The following is a 23,312-nucleotide window of genomic DNA, read 5'->3' as shown; positions in this document are numbered from 1 at the left end:
ATTCAGCAGTATTTTATCGAGACTCGAAATGTAATGGTAAGGAAGTATTTTAATACTATAATAATTACAATCTTGTTATTAATAATACATGACGCGATGATCTATACACACGGTTTTTATGTATGTACATAAATAGTAAAGTTAAACTTATTGAATAAAAAAAACAATCTTTGGTCAAACGCATAAAATCTAGTTGATATAAAAGCTCCATAAATACCCGTACGTTAAAAGAAAATGAAATAGCAAAAAGCTGCCATAAAACCAGTTGGTAAATAGCAGAATATTCTATTACGTAATATTGTTAACCAATAGTACACTCAAGTTTAATACTGTATTAAAAAACGATAATCTATATATATTTTCACACAGCTTAACCGCAGAGAATCAATGCTTTCGTATAGTCGATGAATTATCATTTCGATAATATTGCACCACAATAATACAACTATAAATACGTGATAGTAGCATAGCTCGAAATATATATATATATATATATATATATATATATATATATATATATATATATAGCATAGCTAGCTAAAATCCATTAAATTATATACTTACGTATAAAATATGAACTTTGGCATGATGAATGTATATCTAAAGAATATTTTTTAAAATACTAAGCCATTTAAAATTTTACTCAGGAGCACCTAAATTAAGAAAATCGCGTAGAAATAATTTTTTATAATTACCATCTGATTTGATTAATTTTCAGTTGGAATGTGCAACGTGGCATGGAAAAGTGCATGTTGGGCATACCGTGTTAATATCATAAAATAAACCAATGAATAAGGAAGCAGACAAGAGAACGCAATGTGATAGAGGTCGCTAAGCAGGTGAAATGGTAATGGGCTGGACATGTCGCTCGGACAAATGCCGTCATACAGTGGTACCCAAGGGGCACTAAATGCCTACTGGTCCTAAAACCTGTTGGATAGACGAGTCCATAAAGTTCGGTGGATGTACAAGGCAGCGAAGAACTATAGACGAGAAGAGTGGAGAGAGCTGGGGAGGCCTTCATTCAGCAGTGGGTCAACTCTGGCTGATGATGATTGGTGATCAATACTAATTTGAAATTAAACTTGACAATATGCAACTGAAAGCCTATTAAATAACAAATTTATTTAATATAAGTCCACACTCCACATAATATACTCAACATTTAAAAAAAACATGTAAAGCAATTTCAAGACCAGCTCAAAGTACATATTATACGAAAACACGTTTAAAAACATAATGAGTTAAGAAATCGATTGATTAAAATAATACAAATAAGTGCGGATAAGCCTAATTTTATGTTGTATATATATTTATTGCAATAAAGGCTGTTTTTCAATTTGTGTATGAGTCAGAGTATGGACCTAATAGGTTGAGCAATTGGCTGACATCCATTTCTCGTAAAAATAAAATCTGTTAATACAAACCTCCACTCTGTGGAGGCCCAGGTAAACCTATTAGGATCGGACATAGTAGAAAAAAAAATAAAATAAAAAAAAGGCTTACGAAGGCTTATAAAATTAGGGACATTATTCTAATTTGATAATGCAATACAATGGTAAAGAAAATAACGTTTAAACCAACTACTTACGCTTGAAACACCAAAACGTTGTTTACGATAAAATATCTGATTATGGAATTATCGGTTTTTGAAAGCACGTAATGTCAACATATTTGTTAACAGTGTAGGGTATCTACAATTCAAGCTCGATGATGTACGTTATTTTGCTTAAACAAATAGCCCATAATAAATAACAATACTTTTAACATTATTTGTTGAATATGTAAATGTATCATTTTGGTTTTATGACCGCTTTGACTGCGAAGAGTATTTCTGTTCCACATATCAAAACGATTCTGCCATATAACTTTATTTTTATGTACATAAATTTTATTCGCATGGTTATAAAAAGTGTTTTTTTGTATATTGTGCGTACTTACAAAGCGGTATTGCAAAATGTTATTGCATGAGAATTTCATTTTAGTATTGAGAACATATTATGTTAATAAATAAATTATGGGTTTCCCATTACCAATTCGGTGTTCTTGAGAGTTTATCAAAAATAGGCCCACAGCCTCTCGTCATATGGTGAATATATAAGTTCATACAAGGGTTGCTCACGTGCTTAGAAATATAATAAAAGAGTAGAAGTGTGGTGTCTTTATAATAAATAATTAAACAATTCCAAGTGTTGAAAACAGCAGCAAATTGTTTAAAAAATTCATGATTTTAAAACATTTTCTCTACACAACTTTCGTTAAGTTAAACAGTTATATTTTGTTGAGGTCAATTCGAGTTAAAAATATATTTTATGGTGGACGTAATGGGTCATTCAAATTAACATAATACATCAAGAATAATCGACCTGCTTACCGTAACTCTCCTTAGGTCACATGCGACTTATGCCTCAAGAAAGTCTAAAAGTAACGTGAAATATTTAATTTAAATATATCGGATTCTAGCATCCAAAAATATTAATATAATATATATATATATATATATATCAATAAATACATAACCTCCACAGGTATATTCGTCAGAGATACAGAAAACTGGCATGACCTTGGAAGGTGCAATAATTCTTCAAGGTACTGATGACACACAAAAAGAGATATAATGTACAAAGAAGATGCCATATCGATATTCTATTCTTGAAGCTAATTGAGTTATATAAACGATGGATTTGTATTATCCATAAAATTATAAGAATTATAAAATAATAGAATAAAAGATTATATAAATATATATTTTGATTTATATTAAAAGAGGTATCAAAAATGCTTTTACTGAATACAATACAGTGTAATCTTTTGTGTACTAATTTCTTTTCTGAATGAAAAAGAATTACATAACTTTGACAAAGCTAAGAAAATATAATACTGAATTTTTAGTATTTCCGGTTAATTTATAATCTTAAATCCACCATATTGTCAAAGTGATCTCTTTGAACAATCACACATTAATTTGACCGAGAAAGCTTTACTTTTGTAAGAAGCTTTTGGAGCGAGACGCATTGCAGGAGCGTAACTCTTCACCATCCGCAAAGCCTTTGATGTAATGTGTACACTGTTTGTATTTACATGGTATGCGAGCTTCTGGCACCTGTATCAGTCTACATTTCGTACAATCTAATATTGAAAAGAGACCATAGACGTAGATTTCATTATATTATCCTTATTAATTTCATCAATTAGTAAATTGAAAATAAAGTAAAAAAAATGTATTTTTGTCTATTGAACTTCCTTGCAATCTGTAAACTGGCATTGGTATATCATAAAATATGGCTAGAAATTAAAATAGTGTTAAGAAATGAAGGTTTTACTTTTGGGTACAAAGCTGCCACAAGGTAAATATACGTCATGATGTATTGTAAAATCACATTTACGATCGCGATCGACTTCATCTTTAAGACCGACCTGCTGATTATACCCAATATACATATAGTATACGACAGTGGCGAAGGGTGACTTTTGGAAAGAGGTAGGCTGTGGAGATCTGATAAAAAAAAAACACTTGTCAGGTATACTTACGAGAAATAAGAAGATAGTAAGATATTATTACTAATGAATAGATACACACTAATAAATGACAACGACACACTTATTCAATGAAACTTCAAAAACTCACTGACGACATAAAATTGAGCGATGTGTTTAAATTACGTATTTTTCAAAACATTTATAGGTAGGTACCATCCATCCATCAAAAATCATTAGATAATTTATTTTTTATTTTAAAAAAACAATCTATATGTACTTACTTATTTATTAATATTCGATTAAACGTCGTTGAAAATATTTTTTTAATTATCTAATTATAACGATTTTGGACAAAGTGCGCAGTCGTGACAACAATATTATGCGCGAATGTTTTAGGCTCTGCGATAGGAGCTTACCTTATTTCATACAAATCAACAGACTTGCTGAGCTTACGAGACGTAAAGTCCATACCAAAAAAATTCAGAATTTTTTCACACATAATCGGAAATTTATTTACGTCAAGATAGATGGCGCGCTGTGGTATATTTTTTAATACCTTTGCATATTGTTTTGTAAACTGTATAATACTGTAATACATTCCTACACATACGACATCTCTCGTTGGCAAAATAAAGTATTTTTATAGAAAATAAAATAATGAAGTGATTAAGTATATAAATATGTCAATATACAATTAAAAAATATTTTTTTTAAGAATGTAGGCTTTAAATAATCGCCTAGTATGGAGTCTTTGCCACTGGTATACGATATCATTTACATTGTTTCTATTTCAAATGAATATGAGTGCAATTCCAGCTAAAATAGTTGTCAATCTCTAAGAAACGTAGGATACAAAAATTCAATGTTGCAAAATTATAAATAGAGTAGATAAACCAAAAATGCTTTTGAAACAGAGGCACATGATAATAAAGGCTTTCTCCATTTATTTTCCAAACCAGCACAAAATAAAAAAAGTTAGTATTTAAGTATAGAAAAAACACACAAATAATAAAATTTAGAAAGAAACATGAATGGTCTAAATTAGACATTAATAATTTGATTTTGAACATTCATAATATTTAAGGAACGGCTTGCTATTTTTAAAACTTCCAAAGAGAAGATAATCTTTCTTTAAAGCACCAAAACCTAAATGTACACTCTATTTTTGGCATTTAAGGGTATAATTATCGAAAACTAGATATCTCATAGTAAATAATATGTTACAGATAGAAAAAAATTCTACAGCCTCGTTTTTGCACTGTCTGATAATGACTGACATAACAATAATAAAATGCACACAAATCATATAATATGATGGTAAAAGGTAATAACCTCCGCTGAATATATACGTATATCGACTCTCTGTATAGTTTTAAAAATAGAATAGATGTCGTTTTAGGGCTCAATTTATCGATTTCTTGCTTGCGGATTAGACAATATTTGCTATAACAATAAACCGGGACAAAATAAGTAACCGGCCGAGACTTCAGTGGGTCTATTCTATATTAATTATCGACCGCTAAAGTGATAAGTGATAAATATTATCAAACTTAGGGTAGGTTTGTATCAAAGTATTGGCACTTATTGTAACAATTACAATAAGTTGGTTATAATTGTTGTAATAAGTGCTATATTTTAACAGCACCTCTCTTGGCTGTGATAAAATTTAGAGCGAGATAGACAATTTTGACTGTTTAGATGGCTAACTTATTGTAAGAATTAATTATAATACCTCAATACAAATATGTAAAAAAATACTACCACTTTATTACTTTAGCGGTCGATAGTTGCCTTGCATATATAATGGACCTGCAGATCCATAAGCAAACCGGGACAATCCCGCTTAAATCGGGACGTATAACAGAAAGCCTATTATATAGGTAGGTGGGGTATTATTATTTTTACAAGGTTTCTAATTCTAATGAATATGAAAACATGAAATATCAGAAAAAATGCGCATTTTAGTTCTATAAATGTAAATATATCCGAAATATATCACCAGATTCGATTAGAAATTAATATTAAATGTATTTAATGAATATAACATTTAAAAATATTGGGAGGAAATATTAATTATAGTAGTAGTGGGAATTTAAAATACTCTATGGGTGGATACTGAAATGAGAGATTGAAGTTTTTCCAATTAGATTATGCAGATTCCGTTAAAAATAGTCATTGAAAAAGTTCTGTCGACGAAGTTTCCCATTATTCCAGCCGGAAGTCGGTACGTTACTGCCCACATGGTGCTGGTTCGTCGCAAACACGAGGTTTGAACCGTGAGTGACCTGCCAAGAGGGCTAGGAGGGGTCAGTATGTCCGATTAGCGTGAGGGAATCCCGGTGTGGGTTTGAATCCATTAGACAGGAGAGCGAACACAGCCGGGGATTGAGAGTAAAGCAGACCTTTCAAACCAACTATTATAGCTTATTTATTATTAATAAAATGTTTGTAAATATGTGAATATCTTGCATTGTTTTAGTGGAGATATCTTCTTGTTCTATATATATCCATCATTTGTGATCAATATTTATTTTGTAACGCAATGAAATATCGATTCACATTAAAATTACTATCAAGAAGTCACATGTGACATCTTCATAGATTGGTGTATTATTAATTGAAATTAAATCAAATATAGGAACAAATAATTTATTTGTTTATGGTTAGGTAAGTAATAATAAAGGATTTCAAGTTATACACGATGAAAATCGATGTTTTTTAAAATGAATATTAAAATATTAAAACTGTGAATTAGTCAAAAATCTCTATCACAAAAAATAGAAAACTTAATAAACTAAATTTATAATAAATATGTAATAATAACGTGGGACCCTGAACCAAATTCACATTTTATAACATTTTCTTAAATTGTCTTACATCTTTGACTTAAAATAAAAATATTTTTCTTTTAATTGTTTTCAGATACCTACAGCATAAATTGTAAATAATCAAAAAAAAATCTCAAATTGCAAGCATCGTATTTTTCCGCTAGGTGCCTCTTGTAGAAAGGCTGATTAAAGCCTTCACCTTAACAATTATTCTTTGTAGAAAAGCCTATGTATTTTCCAAATGGTCTAGTTTTATTTAATAAGATATGAAACCTATTATTATAAACTGTATTAATACTAAATTGTGTGCCATACTAAGCATATCTTTTTTGGTCACGGAAATATATTTTCACAAAGTATTTATTATAAGCATCTGATCATATCCGTTTATACCATACACTTACACTACAAATTTAGTGAAAATATATTTTCATGAACAAAACTCATTAGTATGGCACACGGATCTAAACCGCATACGATTTCAATCCATGGATGGCTTCCTAATCTTGGAAGAAGGATACGTTAAAAGTAGGTACCTATAAATATTATATTTTTGGAATAACACGGATTTACTGAATGTTATAAAGTTATTGAAAACTATTTTTTCCATACGTAAATGTCAATATAATGATTCATGACATAAAACAATATTGATTTAATAACCGTTAAACGAATTCTACACACTCAATGCTATTTAAATATAATATTATAAAAACCTGGGATATTAGAAAGCGAAGCTTGAGATGGAAAGCCTGTTTATTGGCTCCATCAATCATGCAGGTACGGTGGCGCCACTTTGCGGTTGTTGAATATGAGAACCACCACGGACCCCCTACCTTAAAAACCGCCTCTTGAGGGGTAGTAGTGATACTAGATACATCTAGTGACGTCGCACGCAATTTATTACGATTCACATATAATTTACATTAACAATTTATTGTTTCAATAAATATGTCTCCAAAAACATTAAAAAGATAAATCAATGTTTATTACGATCAAACGTTCGTTCAACACTGTCTTATTATTGCATATTATTTTATGGCTATTTTTAACATGAACATGTAGTTTAATGAGTTCTCGGATGGGTCACAGATTTTATTTTGAATGATTCATAGTTATTACATATTTCATAATTAATTATACTTAAACAAATATATATTACTAAAAAATACAAAGGACGTCAAGTTAAAAACATTTTTATTTTCTAGAAAAATCGTTTATATATATAAAAAACTATGAATTATTAAAAAATTCACTCGTGCATTTAGAAGGACTTTTAAAATTACATGTTAATGATAATAACAGCCAAAATTAATAATATAATGTAATAGTCAGTGATGTAGTGGACCGGAGCGCACGACAACTGTTGACCATGTCCGATCCCAAAAAGATCATATCGTCACTGTTCTGGCAGAAAACACTAATTCGAAAAAATGACATATTGAGTTAGTACCAAAATGTTCCTTATTTCAAACTTTACCGTCTGGAAACCTCCTTAATACATAAACAGTCTTTATTTTAAAGTCATCCTTTTTACGATTACTTTATAAACTCACATGATAGACCATTATTTCAAACATTTTAACAACTTCAAAGTCAAATTACTCAAAACTAATATTCTCCAGTTAGTGTATTCTGCCAGAACAGAGAGGATTATGGGCCTCCATAGAGGGGAAGTTTGGATTAACAGATTGTTATTTTTACGAGAAATGAATGTTAGCCACTTGCTCAACCTATGAGGTACATACTCTAACTCCAAACACTCATTGAAAAACAGTATGCGTATTTGTCAGATCCAGGATTCGAAAACGGTACCCACGACATTATAAGCCAACGCATTAGCCGCTCAACCATCGTAATAATTATTGTCAATAATTATCAACAATAAAAACAATAATTTTGAATCAATGTTAATATAATTATTATTATCATTGTTATTTTTAAAATGGGAAAAATGTAGACTGATATAGAGTAATAAATGTGTAAGAAAAACGTGTCAGTTTATTTCTGAAGATGTAAAAGGACAATGTATATCGGCTTTACTACTAAGAAAAATGAAATTGTAAATTTTTGTACGTAACAATCGACATATGAAAATTGCGCTATTAAAGAAAGGTGATGGGGGGGGGGGGTTATTAAATAAAAAAGCCTACAACGAAGGTATTATTTTCTTTAGAACTACATCACTAATGATAGCAAGTTAAAAGTGTTCACCGAACGCATATTATATTGCAATTATTTTGAAATTGTCACGTTGAAAAAAATATTTCTTTTTAAATTGCGATAAAAAAATATAAACAATCGGTAAATTATTTTATTTGCATGCTTCATATTTTATCACTAGATGTATATATTTCCGCAATTCCGCGTATACCTCAGCTTTGAATAACCACGAAAATTAATTAGTGTATGGTTTTACCTAATTTGCATAATTTATAACTTCCAAATGATAATGGTAAGCTAGAGTAGCCTCTGATGCTAATTATAATATACATACATTTATACGCGATTTCACCGGCTTTGTTCAACAAAATTGAACAAGAGCACATTGTAATTTTCACTCATTGTTTAACCTCATTTCGATTATGGCTGTTGGCAGTTTTAGTTTATTAATATTGGCACGCCAAACTGTTGCGTAAACATGCAATCGAGTGCAGAACTTTGCTAGTTTGTTGGTCACCGGAAATTAATTATTCAAACCATTTGTATTACTTTAATTAAAATATTATAACAATGTTATAACGTTAAAAGAAATTCAATTTAATAACATCAAATTTAATAACATCGAATTTTTTTTGATGACAGTGGGCGTAATATTATTTTTATTAATTATAAAATACTGGTATAATATTATTATCAAACCGTACAATTTGAATTTTTATAACATTATTATCATTTCTTATGTTTAAACAAAATTAAAATAATAAAAAAAAATAATAACAGAAATACCTGTCAATTTTTATTTTTATTTTTTAGTTTTAATGTATATAATATTACAGTAGTCTTTTATTAACGTGAATCCTCCGTCTACCAAAGGCACGTAGCGAAAAAAATATACTTAGATTTAATAAAAACGTTAAAAGTTTAAAAAAAAACGTTAGTTTCAAAAGCCCCTAAAATGACTTAAGGTAGTTTTGAGAAAAATGAGAAAAACGATTTTAGGGAGTTTTGAGAAAAGTGAGAAAAAATCATACCTATTAAATCTGTGAACTTTATGTATTTAATTTTTAATTCTTTACATTCTAAAGAGTATTTTCGCTTTCCATTTTAGGGGTATTTGAAAAACACACCCAACCATTTTAGCGGGTTTTGAAATTTACCCTAATTTTTGATCATACGTATTGCCGGTTTTTGGCGTTTTTTAAAGTTAAATCTTTGGCCATCATATAGACAACAAAAATATCCATCTAAATACAAATCTAACTCAAAAATTTTCAAAAACCGTTTTAGGGGTTTTTGAAACTAGGCGCTTCAATCTGAATTCACTAAAAAAATGATGCCATCATATTATTACAATTTTGCTTGTTTGTCATAAGTTTTAAATTTTTAAATAATTCATACTTTTATGTAATTTATATTTATTTTAAAAACATACAAGCATATAAATTTGTATTAATATCGAATCTAATTTCGGTGTGGTCTGATACGACATATTGTGATTTGCATGAAAATGGATATAGTGAAAATTTCGTTATCGACATGATGTGTATGATGTGAAAATGATACCGTAGCGTGGGATATTCTTCCCATATGTTTGTTTTTTTTCTTGGTTATGTTTATATTCTATTGGTGAAAGGATTGGTCTGTGCCTGAATACAATAATCACAAATACCTTACTGGTTGGAACCATTATTAATAATCAAATATTCACATGAAAAACTACATTTTAATGCCCAGAGAAATTCAGTTGATATCCCTAGAGTCTAGACGCAAAACGAACCTGAAAGGTGGTATTTTTTCTGGTAACGCCATCTGAGTTGTAAGTATATTGATCAGGATTACGTCAGTTATATACCTACTGTCATACCTGCCTCGGAGTCAATTGCCATAAAACGGGCCTGCTGAATGCGGCTGATAAGAAGTCATAATATAAAGTAAGTACGACTTAATCTTCAAAAAATATTTTATTCTGAATACTTTAAGGGATTTACATGATAATCTTAATCAATTTATGAAAATATAATTGCCACGTTGAAACTGTATTTATTTTGGTTGCGATTAAATATTTATAAAACACTCAAATTCTTTAATGAATTTGAGTTCACTTCAATTTAACGGAAGTAACTTCAGACATTGTGTAAACACTCTTATTAAACGATAAAATTCGTCGAGATAATATTAGGTACCTACTTTAATCATTTTATTCGTAATACAAATTGAATGTAGATGTATGAGTATTAACGAGGATCAAGTTTATAGATTGCTTTGTCGAATGAAAATTTAGTTTTAAGATATTTTCAATAGAACTGGCAATGGGCCACTTCATGGTAATTTCTTAGAGTACACACTTCGTGAAAAATATTATAAGATAATTGCTTGGCAATCCAGAATAAAAATCTCCAGTAAAGAGCTCTTATAATTATAGCCCTCAAAAATGAATAGTATTGATTCAATTTTCGTAGAAATGGAGATTAGGTCGCGAAGTTGTTAGTTTTCTGCTGTTGACAAAAGTTTACGTATGTTTTTAAGATTAAAAAAACTATTTGGATAAATACCTGTTCGTAATGTCCTTATTAGTGAAAGAAATCGATTGTGATCATTATATTAAAACTAACATGAATTAAATATAAAATGATGTTTTATTTTAATCAATAATTTATATATTATATCTTTTTTCAACTATTAAGTATTAGCCTTTTTATGTTTAAACACTTTAGAGCTATTTACGAGTAGTCACTTAGTATGAAGTTAAAAGATTATTTGTTTTAAGAATACACATTAATTAAATCAATTAAAATTAAGTGATGTATGTGGGAAAAGGAGTGAACGCTAAATACAGCGCTTATTTTGGAGCAACGCTAAACGTGTTGGCTGTTTTGGAGGTACATATTATTATTTTTCAATGAATTTGTGTGTTTGGATCTAGTGCAGAAATTTCATAGGCTGAGCGAACATCTGAAAATCAGTCAGTACCTACACATAAAATTCCTCTATTTATTTTGTTTACTTCTTTTTATTAACATAAATAGATAATACGTTTATAAAAAATGCTTCTCTATATTAATTATAAATAAAATTCATCCTTGTGCGGTATATTTACAGTACTTTGTTTTTAATGAGTAATAACGTTAAAATGTAGTTTCATAAGTTGTTTAAAAGGTGATAAAACGTTTTCCGAAAAACATTACTATCAGCAAAAGAAACACGATGATTACTAATTTAATGGAAAAAAAAAACAGTTGATATTGTATCCATATCCATAACGAATAAAACAATATACAATAGTTAATTTTTTAACGAATGGTTTCAATAGCCGTACAGCTTTTCCGAACGGATAATAAATAACTCTTCCGGCCAACATGATTGCGAATGTCCGATTAATGGCTAGCAGTGCAAGGGATAAAAAGATTGATCGATATAATCCGAAGGGAAAATAATTAGTCGTTAAGAAAAAAAAAAGAATTTCCGATTGAAGGTGTAAATTGTCTGTCCGAAATCTGCAAAGAGGAAAGGATATAAATGAGATTTTTCGCGAAAACTTTACGAGGCGCTCTGTAAATCTATTTAAGCGTGTTATCCGAAGAAACCTAAATCAGCGGATTTAGTAACAAAACGTGTCTGTGCTTAGCACGGGGCCAATTAACTAAGACTAATTTTATTTCAACATTCACTTAACAAACTAGGGAGCTTTTAAATAATATATGTAAAAAATATGAAGAAAGCAACTGTTTAGATTTTAATACTGTGTAAAAGAAAAACCAGATAAATAAGAGCATCAATTCTGACGGGATACTTTTTATTATATCCATTATAAATAAGTCATTGGATTTTTTAAAAAAAATTAATGGAGTCATGAAACAAAAAAATATTATTATGGTTGTTAAATCAAAACTCAATAATTTGGGATCATACTCGTATTAATTCAAGAAAGTACTGGCTTAAAATATAATACTTCATTAAGGACTGTTATTATTTATTATGTCCCTTCATGGTCGTACTTTCGTCATAAAATCTTTCACAGTCGGTCTAAATTACATACGTAACACTTGTTAAAACTCTCCCCCATTCCTAAAAAAACAAAATTTATTGAAAATTATCGATTTCAGATTTTATTAAACATATGAGTTCATATTTTATTGGTTTTGTCACGTTGTGTGTTCTATCTCACCATATTCCATTTGTTCACTTTTGTTCATCATATTTTTTCAGAACCTAATCTGACTTCTTACAGTATGGTGCCAAACATGGATGACCCCCTATTGTATATGGAGCTCCAGATACTAGTAATTATATTACACAGTAGTTGATAGCCATTCGTGCAACCTGCATTGAAAAACATATTGTGATATTTGTCAGATGCGGTATTCAAACCTACTCAAATGGGTTCGGAGGCAGCGCTCTACCACTGCTACATTGTGAGACATATGTATACCATGTTTAGTACATACAGTTGGGGTGGAGACAAAATATACAATTATATGGCCTGCCTTTGGTAAACTACATCAAATTGGGCCACCTCAGATGGCTGGACCATGTATACAGGGTGGACGAGACACGCGTTATAAGACTTTGTTACTTGTTAAATCTCCCTTTTTGGTAAAATACTTAATTTTATCATTGGGTCAAAGTGAACGTAACCCTTAAAAATGACTTGACATTTTCAAGGATAGAAGTTGGGTTTGTTTTCTTGTAGCTATAAGTATGAAACTATACATATAATGAAAAAAAAACTCTCGGATAAAATATCAAAGGAGTAAACTGGTAAATTTATATGTACACCTTTTCCCTATTGGCGTTAGGGCGCCGACCGTAATTTTCTAAGCCAATGGCTCGGCAAAAAAACAATTATATAAGAAAGCTAGTGTGGTAGCTGTGTATTTCATTTGCATTTCATTAAATCAATGTCAGTAATATTATTGTAAAATTTGTGTATTTTAAGAATTTCTATAGTTGCAAAAAAAAAAAATGAGGGGCGTTCATTATATTATCTACCTTAGTAAGAAGATAATGACAGATAAAAACGACGTAATTTTATATTTTAAATACAATCCTCTGAAAATTAAATGCACTTCGACCACTACTCCAGTAGAAATGTTAATCCTTCTGAAAAAAAAGCGCTATCTTTAGGCCAAAGTACATACCATTATTGAAGGCCACAGGTAATGTTTCGCGCCACAACTGAGTGGATTTTTTAGATTTTTACTAAATCACCCATCATGAAGCATGAATTGAGACAACTTAAAAACTATTTGATAAAAATTGTTGCTCAAAATATGTTATATAGAGTAAAAATTCCTCATCCAACTTTTATATGAATTATTAAAATTTTACAAACCACGAAATGAAATTTTTGTAGAACATTTAAAATAAACATGTTTTTTTTAAGATCAGCTAGTAAAAAATAAATATGGAAAAGTAATAATTTTGTAAAAATGCACAAATGTAATAATATTATTGGTGTAGGTATAAATATTTTTCAATATTTAACTATAAAATACGTATACTTGTCTTATGTTGAACTTTATTATGAAGTATTTTATAATTTATAATTTTATAATAATATAATAAAAATATTTTAGTAAAATAAATACGTATATACGATAACATTATATAAATATTTAACACTTCTAAAGAATTTAGGCTGATAATTAGTGCGAAAAGACAATAATTATAAAAAGTAGGTATTTTATATTAAAAATACCTACTTTTTATAATGCCATATGTTAATTTAGAAGTAGATGATGTTTTTAATAAATAACTAAGCCAAGTTAGCTAACAACGTAACTGAGATCTTCTTTAAAGTAATGTATTTCGACAACGAGTGTCCATGATATATAGAATGCGAGTTAAGTTTTACCTCTGTTGTCCAAACAATGGGACATTTTGTATTGTTTGTCTTCCCGCTCCAGCGAAGAGGCAATAAGTCACCGAAAGCCAAGCTATAAGACACCGCTTAAAAAAACAAAGTTCGACCAGGAAAAGTTCCCTACCTATGCGACAGTACTAAAGCGAAACACCGATAGGAAAGAAAACTGTTTTATTGTCTATTAATGAACAGTACACAATAAAGAATCGAAGCTAATAGGATGCTACTTGTTACGAACTTTTTTGTATTGGATAATAAATTGGGGTTGTTTTGACAAAGGACTATAATACGCCAACAGATAATAGTTTAGTTTTATAAATTTATCTGTAATACTGTACCATTTTGTATCTAAATAGAGAATAGAAAAACATATAGAACTTCTAGATCATGTTAACAGAATTTATATAGAAGATATGGTGAAAATTATCACCTCATAAAATAACGTCTAGAGGAATACATTTATAAAAATAGGCTCAAACAGAAGACGTGCAAACGGGACTGAAGAATTTAAGGAGACAGTTTTATAATATATAACTATTTTTTTTTATTTAACGAATAATACACAAGATTTATGAATGTAACATTCTAATTATTGAACAAACATAATTTTGAAAACACTTCTGAGAAAATATATTGTAACCACTAGTTTTTGAAAAAAGTAAGAAACCCCGCAGAAATCCAGCCTGCATCTCTCAGGTTTCGCGTCCACGCACATATATCACTGTGCTAAAGGCGCCATACTTAATTGCCACAATTTTAAACTAATGGTTCTTAATACTCTCTGAAACGCTTTCATAATTAAGCTACTATTGGCGATCGAGTTGTGTATTTTTAAATCAAAGTAGGAATTACTTTAATTACTAACCGACGTCACGGATCACTACATGATTTTTTGTTGTAACCCACTTGAACTTGCTAATAATTTTTAATTAGCTAATTTTTTTATTCAATGAATAATTCACAACATTTGAAAATGTAACATCAATTCCTGCGGCGTGTGTCTTACTTTTGTCAAAAAGATTTTTTATATTGGTTATAATATATTTTCTCAGAAGTGTAATAAGTATATAAAATTATGTATGTTCAATAGTTTTGATAGTCCTTGTTGTTTTGGTCAGTAGTGTCAAAGGTGGATATTGCTTTGATTGTTGCCAAACTTCATGGCAGAGATGGAACTCTTTCAGAATTTATTATGAAAATATTTTATTGAACTGTTCGTCAAAAATAGTAATATTCGATATTATATTACTACTAAGACGTATTACGCTGTTTTATCGATGAAGTGAAAAATGATTCTCACAGTACTTGTTTTACCTATATTTTGCTAAACTGTTGTTTTTTTATAGAAAGAAAATTAAATAGCACCTTTATTACATTTGTAACAAATGAGAAATATTTTGGAAACGTGGTTGTATGGTGAAAAATACCACCTCCCAAAAGTTTTTAACTATGTGTGTTAAGAGATACGGGCGCCATCCCCGAAATGGGATTTGTATTCATTAGTTTAAAAAAGAATACATTTATCTACCTTTATAATTGTTGACTCTATGATTTTGTGTGAATATTGATTATCTGATGTATACATATTAACGATTTTTGGTGATTTGCTCAGACTGTTAATCCCATGCTCGGTGTTTAAATAACGTGAGAAATTTTGACACCCGGCATTCGAACATATGACTCAAGAGCCATGTGTAGAGAGAGAATCAGACACTCTAAATTTAGGAAACAGCAGGTGCGTATAATACTTAACTTTAGTACATGATAATCGTGATACAATATTTAAGTAAAAGAGGCGCGATAGTTTTATAATTAAAATGTATCGCTAAATGAAAATGCATTGTAATCTTACATTCACATGATATTGCATTTTGTTATGGTACGTACGTCCGCATATACTATTCTTTTGTTAACACGTTTCTTCAACCCTTTTGTCTTTTTTCCATTTAAAGAAAATAAAAATACAACAAGATTGCCTTCATGTTTATACCTAAAATGCTTTGGAAAGCTAGTGCAAAGGAAATGCACTGCTGTATATCTAGAAAATAGATAGGTACCGAGAATATTATCAAAGAAATAATAAAAAAATATAATTATTATTTTTGAATCATCTTCACAATCGAGACAGATAAATGCACAGCTAAATGAAAGCCTCTATAAGCTAATATTATTTCGCAGTAGTAACTACTATTATTAAAAATTTTAGTATTCAGTCGATTCAGCGTTTTTTAGGCCTATATTTGTCCAGCGATTATTTTTTCCCCAGATGTGTTTTACTTATTTTAATTTAGAGTTTTTAGAAATATACCTATACGTATATATATATATACATATATATATATATATATTTAAACCGTGCCCTTGTTTTGTCGTACAAGGTGGTTGTTATTAATTTGAACAATCACAAACACGCATGCCTTGAAAAAATTCTCCTGTGTCCTCACCGGAAATCAAACCCGGAGCTCCCAGATGGAAGGCCAGCACCTTACGCACTATATAAATATTACAGTGGCGAGGAAAGGAAGTAGGCTGTTAAGATTTGACATACATACAGCAGACCAGACTAATTTGTCAGTCGTATTTATTTGTTTTCATTGAACTATGTATACAATTTGCAGATAGTGCTAGTTAGTTTTTAAAATTTAATTTAGTCCTGCTTAAACCAAACCATAATATTTTATGTATGCTATGGGCAATGGAAATGGGTGATCCGACAGAAATATTGCACACTTTTTCAGTCATACTTATTTGAATTAAGAATACATGTTAAGATGGTGTTGGTTTTTTTTTAAATCTATTAAGCCCTGCGTGTACGAAATCATAATCCAAATATAATATGAAAATATCCAAAATTATGTATGTTTTAATGGCACAATTTTATAGTTAAACGAGTATTTTTACTATTATCTACTATGGCTTGGATTAGGCAGGGCTTAATTGAATTTAAAAAATTAACAAACACTATCTATACATTGTAGTCTTAGATCAATGAAAACAAATACGTTTTACTGACAAAGTTTAGTATGCACTATTTATGTCGTATCTTCAGCCTACCTATACCCTTTGCTACTGATATATTATATATAATAAAATATCACAAAGCTTTGATTGTATGTTATAATATGAGACTTCATAGGGTGGAGATTGTATTAGGAGATTTTTGTATTCACGAAACATGCATGTTAGTCAATTGCTAAACTAGAAGGTCCATATTCTAGGTAACTATTAATAATCTTTGGGAGATTGTATCACCTTGTCGGACGACTTTACTGGTAAGAAATCTACGCAATAGCTCACTGAAAATATTTATTAAGCACCCAGGAATTCCTTAGAAATATAGTGTGCTGGTTATAAATAACTTATAACTATTTCTAAATACACAATTACATGTCATTATGTTGCATTATCTTGGTCTATGAAATAAAACTGTTTAACTACAACTAACTAAATCATCTTTATTACGTTTATTTGAATGTTAATCCATATAACATTTAAATAGGTTGGTATTTGTATTCATAAAATGTATTTTGTCTTTGGAATAATCTTGTATTAAATCCTCCTGTGTAGAAAACATAATTTTGCAACAGTGTTAAAACACGTACTATATCATTAAAATACAAAGAGGTGTAAGAACTTACAGTAGGTACTATGTTTAATTTTGAAATTGTACAAAGCACATTATGAGGCAACAGCTTTTGCTAAGTTAGTATCGTATTTTATAATGAATCTTGATAGTTCTATTTGCATCGTAATACTAAAATAGTAATGCATAACCTTTCTATTAGAGGGGCCAATTTATCTACTTTCTAATTTTTTTTAGCCGCTCACAATGCGTACACTATATACATATGATTGTGTTACTGTTATTTTTGATAAATATTAGATGGCACCCCGATAAAACCGCCCGGACATTATCGCCAAACCAAATCCGCCCGTACCAGTGCTCATAAATGCAACCCTGACAAATCCACCTAGACAAAACCGCCTGCAAAAAATACAAAAATATGTAAAACAAGTGCTTTTTTACCACGTTTTTCTTAGCTCGTATTCTTGTTTGTCGGGTGGTTGTTTATCCAGTACAAATCTTGCAATCGATTTTTAACTAACTTTTCGGCTAGATAGACAGTTGAAACTTTTAGAATATATCATACCACGATGCCAATGTATTCTTTTAATGTACTGTCCACCTTTAAGTAGAATTGAATTAATTTTCAGTTAATTCTGTTTTATATGAAAAATTATTTCGGGAGGAATCCGTAATCCAATCCACTATTATTGGATGCTAAGGGAGTGGTCCTAGCAACTAAATTATTAATATATACGTGCGTTAGTTACTATGGAAATCAAAATGACATTTCAGTATTCTATATTTGTTTGTTGCAAAATAGCAAAAAAAATGATTTGTTGACAGTTAAATTAAATTAAATTTGTCCTAAATTATTATTACATAGTATTGTCAAGTTTATATGATTCAACAAAAAAATTAAAAACGTGGTATATAAAAAGTTCTTTTTATCTTATAATTATTTGTTTTTTGAATTGCGTATCGATAGAAATTTACATACTTACGATAATCAGTGCAATTTGAGATTTAATCCGTTGCAGCTGTTAATACAGTAATAACTTAAAATCATCAGCTTTTTAGACTTAGTCAATGCCTTTGTATGGTAGTATTTCTAATTTAGAATATTTAAGAAGGTTAGCACATAATATTGAAATTTAATTTTAAATAATTTATATTTTTTTATATCTTTATTTATGTATCTAAAATATAAAATTGTGTAAAAATAAAAATTGTCTCATTTCTAAATTGTTTTGGCGGCAATGTCTGAGCGGTTTTGGTTTGGGCGGTTTTGTCGTGACCCTGCGATATTAACTGTTTACACGTAAAAATGCTGACTGTCTCGCCAATCTCATTCTTCAAGAGTAAGCGAGACGCGATGTTGTCATTGTATGGTACTATTTGAAATTCGGTTAACCTCAAAATGGCAAGATGTAGTTAATTTTTTTACCGGCAGGTTTGCCACTATTGTTCAACTGGGTAAGCGCAGATATCGCACGAGGAAATCGTCGCGTAAAATTCAGAAGCTTCTGAACTTTTTTGATTCATGTATGCAATTTTCAAGATAATAGATGTATTTTTTTTGTTATGGGCGCCATAATTCGTACTGTTAGTAGTAAATCCATGAAAGTGTAAACGAGGCATAAGAATAAAATAAATTTTCTATTTTCATTCAGAATCTGATTTTATTAAGACCATTTTTCAGTCAACATTTTTCCTGTTCTAAATATAAGTCAACAATTTAGCTTTTATTATTTACCGATTTTTAGTAGGTAATGTTTTTTCCTTCGAGGGGCTTTTTAACTATTTTTTTTTATCCAAATTTGGATCATGTTTTTGAAGCTCGTCTTACATAAAGATAGAGCTTTCCAAGATTTTCCAGATACTACACATTCTTTTACTACACTTCTAAGTGGCCTGATTCCGGGATATTTTACGTCCTGGTTGAGGTTCAACCAGAATTCGGGACAGGTTTTTATTTTCTGATCGGTAACCAACTCGCGGGTAATGATGGGTTTCTTCAAATCTTTGAAAATTGTTTAATGAAAACCATTATCTTTTAAATTTAAAAATTTGACGGAGATAAATCGTTATATGAGTCACTTATCAATATTACTTAAAACTTCAGTGTAGGTATATTAATATTTATTATGTGTAGCAGTAAAATACATTTTAAATTAATGGATGAAAGAATTTTATCATATTTTAATGAAAACGGGCATAGAAAATATATATAAGAAATAGGGTTTTTATTTTCATATTTCATTTCGTTATTGGCCACAATAAATGGCATGTAGGGGTGTGTTTGACTGTAATACAATAAAGGAACCTTGACCTCAGTTATCAACGTTGAATTTAAATTTCCCCTTAAGCTTTGACTAATAAATATAAATTCAAACTAATCTATAGCCATTTGTACTACCTTCTATTTCGATATACAGAGAAAGACATCAATAATACATTCTATAAATATTATTTTCAATTAATCTTATCTCAAAAAGCGCTTTGTTTGGGAGAATAAAGCTTTAAGTCGTGCTTGTATTACGAGTACAGTGTTATATTTTGTAATCCTGAAATAGGATTTTTACGTTTTACTTTACGTTCCGTGTATTTCATTCCACGAAAGGTTTATAAGTCATTGGTTCAGGCGCGCACAGAGGGTAGGGTGGGTTTTAGTCTACGGATCCGAACATTTTACTAGACAGATCAAATAATAGGTACCATGGTGATATTAAATTAAGGGATATTTAAAATACATGGATTGCGTAGAGCGAATGATACAAATAAACACTTACGATACTAATTAAATTGTCGTTAAATTACACGCACACGATAACCATTTATGAATTCGGCTCGTAAGTAAGTATTCGATCAGTGTTTATAGCAGGTTTTCATTAGGAGTGTTTGGAATAAGGAAAGGAAAGTGTGGGCGTCCGTGGTTTAGCCATTAACGTACGGTAAATAGTAAGTATGGTAATAGCGTAAGTAACACTGGATAGCTGTGGACTTTTCCACACTTGAAAATAATATTAACATTTCAAAATCAAATGAAAATATAACCAAAATTATATTACATACTTATATTAATTTCCCTTATAATCAGAAATTATTTTATTATGGTATTTTTTTTTCAAAATTGATTTTACGAAACATTTAACCTTATAAATCATAATTATTGTTTCCTAAATATATGGATGACACCCACGATGGCCGCGCAGCTTAAGCGTTGGCCTATTGCGCCGTGGGTTCCAGGTTCGAATCCTGGGTCTGACAAGTACACATATTGTTTTTCAATTTGTGTATGAGTCAGAGTAAGGACCTAATAGGTTGAGCAAGTGGCTGACATCCATTTCTCGTAAAAACAAAATCTGTCAATACAAACCCTCCACTGCGTGGAGGTCCATATGATCCGATTAGGATCGGACATGATCGAAAGAAGAAGAAAAAAAAATATATGGATAAATTATCATTGAGTATCAACACAATTTAAAAAATATTATTGGTGTGACTGTCTAAATTCACGTTATAAAATAAAGCATACAATTTTGCTTGGATCACCATAGATAGTCCATATAATCAATCATTGGACCGAGTATCAATGGTGAAGCCCCGATACTAATAAAATATTCAACGTTTATCCCGACTCGTAAAAATAATTTAAATACTTATAAGAATTTTCTAAACATAATACATACAAGACAATTTTTACATTTAACGCGAAATGATTTACTTTCCCATCTATAAGTAATGAAATTACACTGTAAAAAACCAATTTAAATAAAAAAATGACTTTATAGTTGTAGTTCAATTTCTATGCTAAAATATTTTAAATTAACTAAATATATTTCGCTTATTTTGGAATTTTAAGTTAAGTTACTAAAGTATTATGTACCACTTGTATGTTATAACTTATAACACATTGACCACTGTCTACATATTATTGTGTATTATTTTTCATTATTATAATAACCTACCCCAGTCCAACAAGCAGTCTTTGCCACTGATGCATATAAGAAATTAGCCAGTTATAAATATATATATATATATATATATATATACGAGGGTGGGTCAATAATTCCTTAGAAAAAAGCATTAAAACAGGTTTTTTTTTTGTATTTTTTTTTTTATTTCTCAACATAATTTCCTTGGAGCTCAATACACTTGGTTAGACGTTTCTCAATTTTTTTTAAACCGTCAGAAAAATAAGTTTTCGGAAGGTCCTCAAAATAAGCATTTGTCCGATCGATGACTTCTTCATTTGAAAAAAAACGTTGTCCACTTAGCCATTTTTTTAAGTTTGGGAAAAGGAAAAAGTCATTGGGGGCTAAATCTGGCGAATACGGTGGGTGGTCGACCAATTCGAACTTCAATTCTTCAATTTTAGCCATTGATCGTAAACATGTGTGAACACGGGCATTGTCCTGATGAAAGAGGATTTTTTCCCTGTTTAAATGAGGCCGTTTTTCTTCAATTTTGTTTTTTAGCTGGTCCAATAAAGATGCATAATAATCCCCTGTTATTGTTTTTCCTTTTTCCAAATAGTCAACGAAAATAATTTCACGTGCATCCCAAAATACAGTAGCCATAACCTTACCAGCTGATTTTACGGTTTTCGCCTTCTTTGGACATGGTTTGGCTTCGCAATCCACTGCTTTGACTGTTCTTTCGTCTCGGGAGTATAGTGGTGTATCCATGTTTCATCTACAGTCACAAAGCGACGAAAAAATTCATCCGGATTGCGTTGCATGAGCGACAACAGGGCTTTAGAGGCCACCACCCTACTGCGTTTATTGTCGACTGTGAGCAAACGCGGCACCCATCTTGCAGAAATATTTTTCATGCCCAATTTGTCATACATACCTTTTGAGATCCCTGTAACCTCAATTATCTCACTCAACTTTAATCTTCGGTCACTTAACACCATATCGTGGATTTTATTGATCATTTCTGGTGTAGTCACCTCTACAGGACGACCTGAGCGTGGTTCATCATTTGTTGATGTACGACCACGTTTAAATTCATTTAACCAGTTATAAATAGTTGCAAGTGAAGGAGCAGATATGCCGTGAACTAAATCCAACTCATTTTTTATTTCCTTTGCTGTTAACCCTTTTATATTAAAATGTTTAATAACAACTCTAAACTCAATTTTCTCCATTTTCCATTTTTCCATTTTCCACAAGCAAATTTTTTTTAAATGTACGAAAATAAAAAACAACAACCCGACCAATCTGATTGAAACTTCGCAGCATACTGAATCGGTAGTGCCGCTGCATGAAAACAAACCGCTTGCAGTACTAGTCGCGCCACCTGTCGGCTTTTCTAAGGACTTATTGACCCACCCTCGTATATAAATGAATGCCATTTTATAATGAAGAAATACACTCTGCATTATTTTTAGGAAAATAATAATATT

At 30.2% G+C, this 23,312-nt stretch overlaps 1 protein-coding gene across 1 annotated transcript in view; it reads right to left on the bottom strand.

Moving 5' to 3' along the window:
* The window catches only part of LOC147068400 (potassium voltage-gated channel protein Shaw-like), a 418,216-nt gene that overhangs the window by 51,575 nt on the left and 343,329 nt on the right, over positions 1-23,312 (bottom strand). The window lies entirely within an intron of this gene.

This window comes from Rhyacophila brunnea, unplaced genomic scaffold (assembly GCF_057557595.1).
Source record: "Rhyacophila brunnea isolate RB1 unplaced genomic scaffold, BYU_Rbru_1.0 scaffold_3, whole genome shotgun sequence".
Lineage (NCBI taxonomy): Eukaryota > Metazoa > Arthropoda > Insecta > Trichoptera > Rhyacophilidae > Rhyacophila > Rhyacophila brunnea.
Note: the sequence above shows the minus strand (reverse complement) of the source record. Positions and strands in the feature narration are given on the sequence as shown.